At 37.7% G+C, this 12,974-nt stretch overlaps 1 protein-coding gene across 1 annotated transcript in view; it reads right to left on the bottom strand.

Moving 5' to 3' along the window:
- The window catches only part of LOC117498181 (sodium channel protein type 4 subunit alpha-like), a 141,850-nt gene that overhangs the window by 61,449 nt on the left and 67,427 nt on the right, over positions 1-12,974 (bottom strand). The gene's annotated exons all lie outside the window — the stretch shown is intronic.

Here is a 12,974-nt window from a genome sequence, read left to right as displayed (position 1 = left end):
TATATGTACTTATTTTCTGGATTTTGTTGTTGTTCCAATTCGTTTTTGAGGATGTGTTTTAAGGATTAGAAAATTGCAAATGTTGCTCTGTCTATAACTTATAATAATATTCCTGTACTGTAACACTTTTTCCCACAAAATCAAAAAAGATCAACTGTTAAAGTAAAAACACTACATTATCCATTACATTTTAGATATTAAAGAAAAGCCACTGATTTGTGATATTTGGCTTTATAAATGAATAAATGATTTGACAACATCTTTAAGAGGTTTATTGGAATTGACCGTAACAATTTGATGTGTAGATTTGACTGAAACTGTATGGAATTTAAGAAAGAGGAAGAGTGAATCAATCATTAAAAAGTGACAGATGTTAACTTCCCAACTTGAAGTGTTAAAACGTCAAACTACAGTCTTGGAGTGAGTGTAGGAGGGATGATGCACGGATTAGAGGACGACATTATCGGAAACAGCAGCATGGCCAAACCTCTGACTCACAGACAAATATATATGCTCAGTCACTGAGGATTTTCAAGCTGAGTCACAGAAAAGGTTGCCACCATGCAGACGCTATCTGGGGAGTCAAACCGGCAACCCTGCGGTCACAAGCCCACTTCTTCGCCCCCGCTATTATCCTTTATTACTGCACAACATTAAGTGAGAGATGGTAATTTATTCAGTTATATAACGTTTACATAACACAGCTGTGTGGAAATCAGTTACATCCACTTTTTACTTTTACACTAAAACATATTTTAAATAAATCCAAGGCCTGAATAACAGGTAGATACTCGCAGTTACTGCACATTATTATTACCATAGTGTCTATTTTTTTTATAAATGTACCGTGAATGGTTAGTTAAATAATAAGATAATATCATTGTTGTATTAGTTTTACAATATTTGCATACAGTATGAATTTCCTATTTGCTAAGACAAATGATACAGGAATAATGACATTTCAAGTCAATGCAATGCAAAAATAACCTGCAGCTCTATGGAATGATTAACGGAGGAAAAAAGAAATGAAATAGGCCACTAACCATACATTTAATTGTCATCAACATCAATGTGTGTGAAACAAATACTACATTACATGATATGACTTTAAGTACGGTAAGTTATTGCATTCCCTTCCAAGGCTTTTTCTACTAAATGTCACTAAAGTCTGTACTTTAACCAGGAAGAAGGACAATAAACATCTTCTTTCATTTTATTTCATTTATATTAAATTGAAGGTCTTTTTAAAACTATTAAACGATTTTAAATTAAACGGAAGCAGGCATATCTGTAAATGTGTTAAATGTTAGAGAATGTATTTTTTTTTATTCTCTAATTTTCTTCAATGTTTTTATTTAAAATGTTCTTTTTTAATGACTGCAGCCGTGTAATTGCCGATGCTGCCCACCTGATATTTTATCTCATATTTAAATAAATAAAAAAATATAAAAATGCACACAGATTCCTCGGGCTCATTGGCATTTTATTGTTGGGAAAACATAATAATCACCTGAATGTCTGCAGTTGTTTTTCAGAAAATTGTTATAGAAAACGCACTTAGCAAGCAGTGTGATAACAGCAAAGAATGTAATAATTATATCTATAAATAGGGAAGTCATTTATTTCCACTGTTTGTTGTTGCTACTTTAATACCGTATCTTGGCCAGGTCAGCATTGAAAATGGGATTTTATCTCAATGCTTTTTTATCTGGTTAAATAAAGGTTAAATAAAAAATGTAAAACATAGCAGCTAATACTCTGCATTTTCATTAATGCATTACAACTTCCATTATTCAACCATAAATACACATTTTCTACTTTGGCTTGAATCACTTTGTAAGCAGACATATATCAAATGCTGTGTATTTGCACGCTATGTATAGAGAGCGGCTGATGTCCTTGAAGTTACACCTTATCTTATAGCCAAGAACAAAAGCCTTCTTAATATCGTACAACACAAAAGCAGCGCTCAGTATTAATCTGTCATCACGGTGCTCAGGAGTTGACCTTTAAAGCATTTAACAGTCAATTTCATGCCATTTAAATCTCCAACTAACTAACTAAAAGGATTTCATTATGAGACCAGCAACCTCGAGAAAAACAACATGTTCCGAGCTTGTTTCATTGCAAAAGCAATCAGGCTGCAAAATTACACAGCAGGTGCAGATTTGACAGGAACATGCAAAATATTATTTATTACCATACAGTAGCTGGGAATGACTGTGGTAAAAGCACAGCCGAAAACCCAACAATCACTAGTCTTAAAATCCAAAAGGTACCAAAATGTGATTTTAATTCAATAAAACATTCAAACTCACTGCGCTGCTTATCCAAACTTTACGGCAGCAACCAACGTTTTAATTATAATAACAGTCCAACTCAAAGCATTCATTTTCTCAATATTATTAACATTATAAAATAGACAAGATTAAAAAATGTTGAATGCTATAAAACATAAAAAGTTACTGCACTGCTCATCCAAACATTACGGTAACAACAATCCATTCAAATGCAATCAAATATTCCAACTCCCAGCAATTACACATCATCAATATTTCTGAATGCAATAAAACATTCAACATCACTGAACTGCTAATCCAAACATTACAGTGTTACCATTTTTTGCAATCAAACATTCACACTGTTTCTTGTTGATACTATTTTTGTTTTTGGTAAATGTTTGTCTAACTATACTCATATTGTAATAATGTTGAGATCTCAAGGGGTTATGCCCGGCTAAATGTTTTCCAATAATTCACTGCTTCTCCAAGCATTACGGTAAAAATCTATTTTAATGACATTATAAATGTTTCAAACAACAAATTAAGTATTGTTGATCCATCAGCCAATGACAACATGCAATGGAAGTTATAATACCTGCATACAGTAAAAGCAACTGGTGTCAGTAAATTCAGTTTTCAGTTACAGCACATGTAATATCAAATGGAAAATCTGCTTATCAAAACATCACAGTATCAGGAACGAGAAAGGAGCATGACATCTGTTTACTTTGTAATGCATTCCAATAAAGAAATGCCAAGGAACAAACTGAGGAGCTGCTTGTCCCAACACTGTTGTACTAGCAATCAATGATAAAGTAGTTACAATCTGTAACAGGCATCTGATTTAAGCTTTACGGTAAAGTCGTGTAATGCGATAACAAAATGAAATGGAGCTGCTTATATAAACATTACAGTAAAATCAATCAATGTTTATCAAATAGAAAAGTGTGCATAACTGAACATCCAAATGTTACGGTAACAGCGGCTGATATTACAAACTGTACACACACTGTGGACAGCTGATAGGACTTGGGATGAAGTCATCACACACACACACACACACACACACACACACACACACACACACACACACACACACACACACAGAACCACACACACAGAACCACACACAGCAACTAAATATCAGTCATCACGTAAAGCCAGTCATCTTGATTCCAGTAAGACTGACACCAACCCTGAGCAAGGCCACAACACACACACACACACACACACCAAATGTGACATCTGTTTGTGTGTGTGCGTGTGCGTGTGTGTGTATGTGTGTGTGTGTCATTCCCTCACTTTCATCCATCCACCATGGCAAGTGAGTCAACATGGTGGCATGTGAGTGGATGTGAAGTGTGTATGATGGGTTCACGGAGTGTGTGTGTATGTTTAAGGGCCTTGAGGACATAAAGAGAGTGTGTGTGAGAGGTTTGGAAAACACAGACAGGAGGCTGAGAATATAGCAGGTGTGTATATGTGTGTGTGTGTGTGTGTGTGTGTGTGTGTGTGTGTGTGTGAGGTGTCAGACTGTGTGAGAGCCTGCAGTTATCTCTCACACACACCTCTGTCTATGTTAATGGCGGGACGCCACTTCAGACCCCCTACTCTCACCTAAGGGGCCCCTCAGCCGGCACTTACACGCCTAAAACACACACACACACACACACACACACACACACACACACACACACACACACACACACACACACACACACACACACACACACACACACACACACACACACACACACACACACACACACACACACACACACACACACACACACACACCATAACGTTTCAAACACACACACACAACAACTTCAGTTTAACTTGCTGAATTTGGTCAAACAAATATTCCTATTTTGAGATGTAATGATCATTACTACAGAGGTGTATTTCTGAATGAGACAATAATGAATTATCATGTTGCCAACAGCCAATACTGATAAAGCAACATAAGGGCAACTTCAAAACTCAGTCAAAACTAATTATTTGCTTCTTATATGTAAATCCACAAGATAGGAATATTTTATATGCGAGAATCCATCTGTTCACAGTTGGATCTCACTCTATTGTCCCTCTTGGCTCCTATACATTCAAGATGGTGATAAAGATAACACAAACATGGATGTATTCATCTCATATCCTGCCTAAATGTACTGAGTCAAATCATATGAGGAATGGAAGGAATTTGCAGGAGCTGAGGTTCAAAATGAGACAACATAATTCTATAAATGTCTCTTTTTTTTTTTAACCATAACGAGGAACACATTGCTTTTCTCTTTTTGTTACTGAAGCTGTTGTTGATCACTACCGGTCGGTTAAAAGCTGTCATATATGTGCACAAAAAAGATTACACTCTGGGTCCAAAAATATGACAATTCAATTGACATTTAACTCTGGAGACTACAACAAAACAATCACGTAAAAAGCTTTTATGTCCATATGCTCAGAGTATACGAAGTTGAATGAGACTTATTAAAGTACAATAATAAGTACATTTATCATTTTTATGGTGTCATAAATAAAATACCTATAGAAAGACAGAGAGGTAGACACAGATACACATTCAGGGAAAAACAAACATGCTGAGGCTGTTCTGAGAGATATCCTGGGGATTTCTGTTTGTGTGTGTATTCAGTTCATGTTCCCCCATGCCATTCAGTTAGTACTGTTCCCTATGTCCTCCTGCGCACACACACACACACACGCCTAATTATAACACTCAGGTAAACTCGAGTCTGGGAGGAAGAGAGTACTTAGCATCGCTATAGCAACCGTATCCCAGTGCTGGTTGCCGGGGGAGATTGTTTTGTGCCATCTCTGTGGGGAGACGTTTGTGTGTGTGTGATCAAGACTTCACTGAACAAACGGCAGGTCTACATCAGCCTCTGTGCCTCAACAGTCTGAATTACATGTAGTAAGGCAAAACATATGTATTATTATTTTGATTTCATTTTTTAGATTTTTTATTATTCATACATTAATATTATTATTATACATGTTTAAAGTGGACTACATTAACTTTAGGTCAGTGTGACTCTCTGAGTTAAAGTCCAATCATTGACACAGCAGCTCCTGAAATAGAAACTGAACTATCACCTAGCTGTTAGCATTTCACTACAGAGCATGGCTGCAGACCAACGCTTTGATGTGTGTGTGTGAGAGAGAGAGAGAGAGAGAGAGAGAGAGAGTGTGTGTGTGTGTGTGTGTGTGTGTGTGTGTGTGTGTGTGTGTGTGTGTGTGTGTGTGTGTGTGTGTGTGTGTCACTTTGATCACCACATTTGGTCACATTAATAACAGAGTCGCTTCCAATGTGTTATCATTAGAACATCTCAGGCATCCTGATTACCAAGCACTTATAGATGACACACACACACACACACACACACACACACACACACACACACACACACACACACACACACACACACACACACACACACACACACACACACACACACACACACACACACACACACACACACACACACACACACACACACACACACACACACACACACACACACACACACTTCTTTATAGGCTACGTTACACTTCTGCATCACTATATCTCAGAGAAAGATGGTGTACTTTTGGGGGAAAAACTATTTCCTAAAAGTTGGAAGGTCAAAAGGGGCATTTACCTTCATGTACTTTACATTTTGTTATGGAACATTTCATTGGTTTGTCAGATTTTCATTAGAAAAGTTCAACTACCCAAAGAACAGTGTTGGCATTTGTTCTAATTGAACAGCTCTCTGTTTCAGATTAGCCTCTGATGGTGTTCATTGTGTTTCACAGGAGTTAGTGTTTAATATTAAACCTCTACATGTCATAATGGAAAATGCCAGCGCTCTGTTCATTTCAGCTTTTCATGCCACAGAGACTAAATGTTGCTGAGGAGACATTCTTTAGTGTGAAGTTCAATTGTGTGGGTGTGAATAAAGGCTACTTAACCTTTTCTGGACTGCCTTACATGTCTTTATCCTCCACAAAACCTTTTCTAACTCATAATTCAAGGGCTAAGAGGCTTCCCAAGCTCCTATCTGTTTTTCTAAAGAACAGTTTAGTGTCTCATACTTTAAATACAAAGATTTTATATGCAGCGTTGCATAGTTTTAACATCCTGAGAGTTTGATCAGTACCTTATCATGTTATTACCACCGTGAGGCAATTTGGAAGATACTCTATCATGTTTTTGCAATTTCAAGGGCATCTAAAGGGCCTGTTGTCACGTTTTCACCACCAAAAGAGCATTCTAGAAGGCAGATACCAACAAACCCAAAAGGGCATTTTTAACATGTTTTCTTCACTAGAAAAATACATAGACCTAGAGTTCACTTAACCGCAATTACCTCCACTGCATAGGCAACCTAAAGCACACAGTCATGTTTTCTCCACTGGAAAGGAATCCAAGACAGTACAGTATTGTGTTTTCTCCACTGGAAAGGAATCCAAGACAGTACAGTATTGTCTTTTCTCCACTGGAAGGGAATCCAAGACAGTACAGTATTGTGTTTTCTCCACTGGAAGGGAATCCAAGACAGTACAGTATTGTGTTTTCTCCACTGGAAGGGAATCCAAGACAGTACAGTATTGTGTTTTCTCCACTGGAAGGGAATCCAAGACAGTACAGTATTGTGTTTTCTCCACTGGAAGGGAATCCAAGACAGTACAGTATTGTGTTTTCTCCACTGGAAGGGAATCCAAGACAGTACAGTATTGTGTTTTCTCCACTGGAAGGGAATCCAAGACAGTACAGTATTGTGTTTTCTCCACTGGAAGGGAATCCAAGACAGTACAGTATTGTGTTTTCTCCACTGGAAGGGAATACAAGACAGTACAGTATTGTGTTTTCTCCACTGGAAGGGAATCCAAGACAGTACAGTATTGTGCTTTCTTCACTGGAAGGGAATCCAAGACAGTACAGTATTGTGCTTTCTTCACTGGAAGGACACCATTGAGGGCACTTTATCACATTTTCTCCAATGGCATGGCACTTTATAATGTTTTCTCCACTGTAAAGGCATGCAGACAGCAGTTTCTCCACTGGAAGGGTAACATAAAGGGCAAATCATGCAGTTTTCACAGGTTAAATGCACTATCGATTAACGATTTTACAGGTGGAATATTGGCTGCATCTATATACAGTAGTGCTTTTATTACATTTTAATACATTTAAAATGTCCAATGCTCTCAAAAACAAATGGTAGGGGTATCAATCTTGTGATAACAAGTATATGCATAAAGACTGTAACTTGTATCGTCTTCGCAGTGTCGAGTTATGTGATGTGGCCTTTATTGTCCTGATTTTTAAATGGAGAGGTTTAACATCCTGTGGTTTGAAATATGTTTACTCCCTCAGCACTAGTTTCAGCGGAGAGCATCGCTGCTCTACATGCATTTTCAAAGAGAGGAGCTGCCTGACAACTGCCCTCGGCTGTTGTAAAATCCCTCTGAAATGAGTTCTCGAGTGGCTCATTACTTAGCTATGTGTGTTGGTATGGGGAGAAGCCGTGTTGGCCCTGATTCAGACACTTGTTGGCGTTCTTTGAGAATAGCACAGAGTGCTAAGTCATGTTCATTTCAGCAGCTGTGTCCAAATGATTTAGAGCGGGGGGATAATGTGACGCTACAGAAATAGAGCCAGAGGGGGCGTCGGGGACGGTGTCTCAGGGGGGCGAAGAGACCACCGAGGACTGAAGACGTGGGTTTGAGTTCAGCTCTGGATCTGTCCTTCAGTCCTTCTCCCGATCAATATTCTCACATCAGAGAAACTAAAGAGTGAACTCACTCAACTCCAGGTACATGTCTCACATTTGTTTGTTGTAACTTTTTCTTCTGTACTTATTCAGCCTTTCTTTACCCACTGTTTGTTGGTTTTCTTTTATTAACGTTTAATTTTAAGAGCAAGTTGTATTTACATATACGAATACGAAAGTTGAATGAAAATGGCACACTTTAAACTCTCAAAAGACAACATGTAATCAATTATCAAATAATGCAACGGAAGTGCATTTGTCAAACACATTATGATGTAACTGTTTGGTAACACAGAAGTTGCAATAAAACACGATGGGTGTTTGGTGATGATAATGTTGGATTGGCAGTTGGATTTTTATTATGTGTCATCAAAATCTCTGCTTTAACAACTGTTTTCTGCCAAAAACACTTTTAATTCCTGATTAATTTGAGGAACTGTGGTCTGCACTCCTTTTACTTTTGAACTGTTGGTTGCATTAGGACATGATTTATTTATTGTTTAAGTGCCATATACGTATGACAGATGTGAATGCACTATAAAGCATGAATAGACCTTTATAAAGTCAAAATGTGCACACCTTGCACAGATTTCAAGCCTGCATTCACATTGTTAAGATAGCTATGGGTGATATGACATAAAGCTATATTTCAATTGTTTTTAGTCATTGATGGGTCCAAATTTGAATTTAAAAGCCTTACTGTCATGTGTGCAATAGCTGAACCATCGCTTTTATTAAAGGAAATCTTAAAATATGGCTTCTCCAACTATGCAAAATACAATATACTAAGGACAGAAATTGTGAGTATTATTAAAAATATATATGAAGATAATCATGTGGTGATCTTTTTAAGAGGATCTATTCAAAACAAAAATTGTTTGAATTAAATCTGAGGAATACTACTGCCCTACTGTATGTAAACCGGGATTTACCGCTCCACAATACTTTATTCAGATATGTTCACATATTACTTTACATCCACAGCCATTACCAAATAATGCACTGAGATTTGGATACTGCACCAGTCCATATTCCAATTTTGATAAAACTTTGAAGTCCTATGATTTCCTTTAAAATGACATATGACTACAACTTTTTTCTGCTTCCATTCTCTGGATTTCTTGTTCTCTGTCCATCCGTCTAAGTCTCTCCTCAGCAGAGAATCACTCAGTCATGCGTGAGACAATATCGATTTCACACGCACAAACACACACACACACACACACGACCCTCTGCTGCCACGTGTCAACAGTGTCAACTCATTCTGTGTCAATAAAGCCACTTGTCAATAAATATTCATTTCTCTGAGACCACTTCCTCTGTGGTCTTGGGGGGTTGCCCTCTGTCGTGTTTAATCTTTAATGCTGACTTCATAATTCACCTCAATATCACCCCTCCTGCAGCGGGACAGTTTATTTACACTCCAACACACACAACAAGGGATATTTATGAGGTTTCTCCCTGGTTCCCTCCACAAAGAGCCAATCAAATTATTGTAGAAAACAACCTCTGTTGCAAACAAATGTTTTGATACTTTCACATTTGGTCCAGCAGGTTAATCTCCATATATTAACACCACTTTTTAATGTGACCAACTTTCTACAAAATGTTCCAGCCACCTCCAGTCAAGATAACACAACTATACAGATACAAATTAAACAAATGTAAATACAAAAGAAGGGTAAGGAGTCTGAAGTAAAAGGCAGTAGAGTATAAAGGAACAGCACGGTCAAATGACTTCACGTCACCACTGCTAGGCAAAAGAAGGCTAATTTTTGGCTTGAGTCGTCTCATGCACTTGTTAGCAACCCACCTTTTAAAATTCCCCAGTGGGCTCATTCCTCCATCATTATATTGATTGTATCTCCATAAGAAGTCAAAATATCTCTTAAATGTACCCTGTTTCGATGGCAATGTAGCTCTGTCCACCATTTTGTAGACATATAGTTAAGTCAGGAAATAAGACAACCAAAATATGTTGTGTTTTGGATGAATACTTGATCCCACTTGTGGTTTAAGGTTTCTTTGTCCGAGTTAAGAAGACTAAATCAGACGGTAAATCCGATTTCCTCCTCCTGAGTAAACAGAGCTGCTTCTTCTTTCTCTCTTCTAATTTGTCCTCTGGTTACCCATGATTCAGCGTGTGTGTGTGCGTGTGACATACTGAGGGGATCATGATCAAAATAGTCGACATAATCCTGTGTGAGGGAGTTGGACGTAGGCAGGGAGAGAAGGTCAGAGTTTGGACTGTGATGTTGTTTTTCCTTGGGGTTTCTTGCAGCAGTGTTTCATTTGTTCGTGTACATTTCAGGTGTCACTTGTTCTTTTGGGTTTTCACTTCGTGTTGTTGGCGATTTCTCAGAAGAAAAGGCGTCTTTCCTTTGGTGTTAAACCAGTGTTTCGGCTGGGGCCATGACCTAATTCTCCCCTCAGGGATCAATAAAGTTCATTTTCTCTGCCTGTGTGGGCTGTTCTTATAACTGAGGGATGTCAATGAGTGGCTGAATTTAATTAGATCCTATTTATTCCTCCTGCTTTGTCTTTGTGTCACCACGTAATTATGAAAAAGTCTTCCATCAAGAAGAACCGGGATGGAATATTTCCCAGAGAAGTAAAAAATGAATGAATTCTTTTGTGGCATTGGTAGTAATTGTTGCAGTATACAAGTATGATAAGAGGTACAGTAGTAGTAGTAGTACTGGTGTATTGAGTAGTAGAGATCTACCCTGGATTTTTAATAATTATGTTAATATACAGCAAAACTGCATTTTCAATTATGTTTCAAAGAAAATATATTTTGTATTTTTGTTTATCCTTCACTATTAATTGCTTTTTCGAAAGAGATAAGAACACTACTGTACATTTAGACTAATAAACACCAGGAAGAGGAAAATATATATAAATAAATAAATAAAATAATAGAATTGTTTTGGTGAGAACATACAAAATTTAAATTAAAAAAATGTAATAAATATAAACATCACCTTTATCGTTGTGACGGGTAGCACATCCCAGTTTTCAAATTCAAGGAGGATAATATACTCTGTTTATCAGCTTACATACCAATAATAATAGACTAGTGTATTTGGCGTACTGTATGCATTTGTTTCCCTCTAAACATGATAAAGAATGCAGTTTAGTTGTGAGGAAAATACATTTATAGGAGGCAGTACTCTGCTGTGAAGAAATAAAGTGGCAAATACAAATATCCTCTGGTGTTTTAGGACAGTGGAAAAAACAAAAGGACCAAAATTGCTTTAGAGCTGTCTGTTATCCAAACACACACACACCCAGAGAGACACACACACACACACACTTATCTCCCTGTGGACGGGGCTTTAGGTGGTGGAAACCTCTTTTGTGTCTTTAGCTGAACATTGGACAGATGTCACATTCACAGCCTCCAGGAGAACTCATAACTCAAACTAAACACTCCCACACACACACACACACACACACACACACACACACACACACACACACACACACACACACACACACACACACACACACACACACACACACACACACACACACACACACACACACACACACACACACACACACACACACACACACACACACACACACAGATGGAGAGACGCACTAACACTCAGTCTCTCTCTCGCACACACATGCACTCAGACTAAATCAACCCCCACTTTGAAAAATGTGTTCAATATTCTAGTTGAGTTATTGATCAGTGCGGCTTTTAACATAATGTTTTAACCATTTATAACGGAGAGGCAGGGGGGGGGGGGGGGGGTGGATGCTGAGACATTTATTGCACGTTTTCAGACACACGTTTAAAGTTTAACACACACACACATACATCAACATGGTGCCTTCCTGCAGGAAAACTAAACAACACACACACAAATAGAAATGTATTGAAAAAGAATGTCAAGCTAATTTACCTGAACACACACAGTTGGTATTGCATGACCATGGCTACCAACAGCAGTGAATGCTAAGCTAATGGGATGATGAATATCAGCGTTATGATGTCGTGTATTCCAGGAAAATCAACCCCCTCGGCAGCTATTTCCCCAGAGTCTCTGCAGCCATATTTCTCTGTGACTGCGGCGACAGGAAGCTGGGTCAATGATGATTAAAAACGCACCTCCACCTTTTCAATTTGCTCTTGTATTTTCCTGTCACATTATAAAGGTTTCCAGTTATAATAGGGAAACGGCTTCTTGGCACTGATGGAGTTCCTCGTTGAGAGGAGCGTGGCCAGAGGGCGAATGGATTTCAGTTTTAAAATTAGCGTGCTACAGATAAAAAAACACAAGTAGTACTAGTGAAGTTTTCAATATGAGTTATCTGCAAATTAATCAACGTTTGAATGCAGTATTTTGTCTGACACAAAGCTCAGAATGCTATGTAGAAGCACAGGAAGTTAAGATAGGATTGATTTTTACTAGGAAAAGAATGACTGTTTTGAAAGTAGCAAGACGTAATGCCTTTAAGGAAACTGTGACATCTAATATGTATTAAGATCAGATGTTGAATGGCAACACTTTAAAACAACCAATAACCAGCTTATTATGTTTGATAGTCATCATTTTATTTGGTTTTCACTATTGAGAAATCTCATTCACTCTGCAGCCATACGCTAAATGCATTCAGGGTACTCGAATGCATCAACACTGGTATTGTCTCATTGAATCATAAAGAAAGATTCTAAGGGGGAATATAAATGTTATTTCGTTTTTTAAGGTAATACATGATAATATATATGAAAGCACAATTAATTAATATACTTGCTGAGCTTCAGGAGGACAAATTATTTAAATACTTTAACAAAAAAACCTATATTTTTTATAGTTTATTTTGTTTCTTTTAGGGAGGATGCCTCTCACCAATTATTGTATACTTATTCTAAGAGGAACTAGTAATTTAGCAGACCAAAAGA

The sequence above is a fragment of the Trematomus bernacchii genome, unplaced genomic scaffold (genome assembly GCF_902827165.1).
Source record: "Trematomus bernacchii unplaced genomic scaffold, fTreBer1.1, whole genome shotgun sequence".
NCBI lineage: Eukaryota > Metazoa > Chordata > Actinopteri > Perciformes > Nototheniidae > Trematomus > Trematomus bernacchii.
Note: the sequence above shows the minus strand (reverse complement) of the source record. Positions and strands in the feature narration are given on the sequence as shown.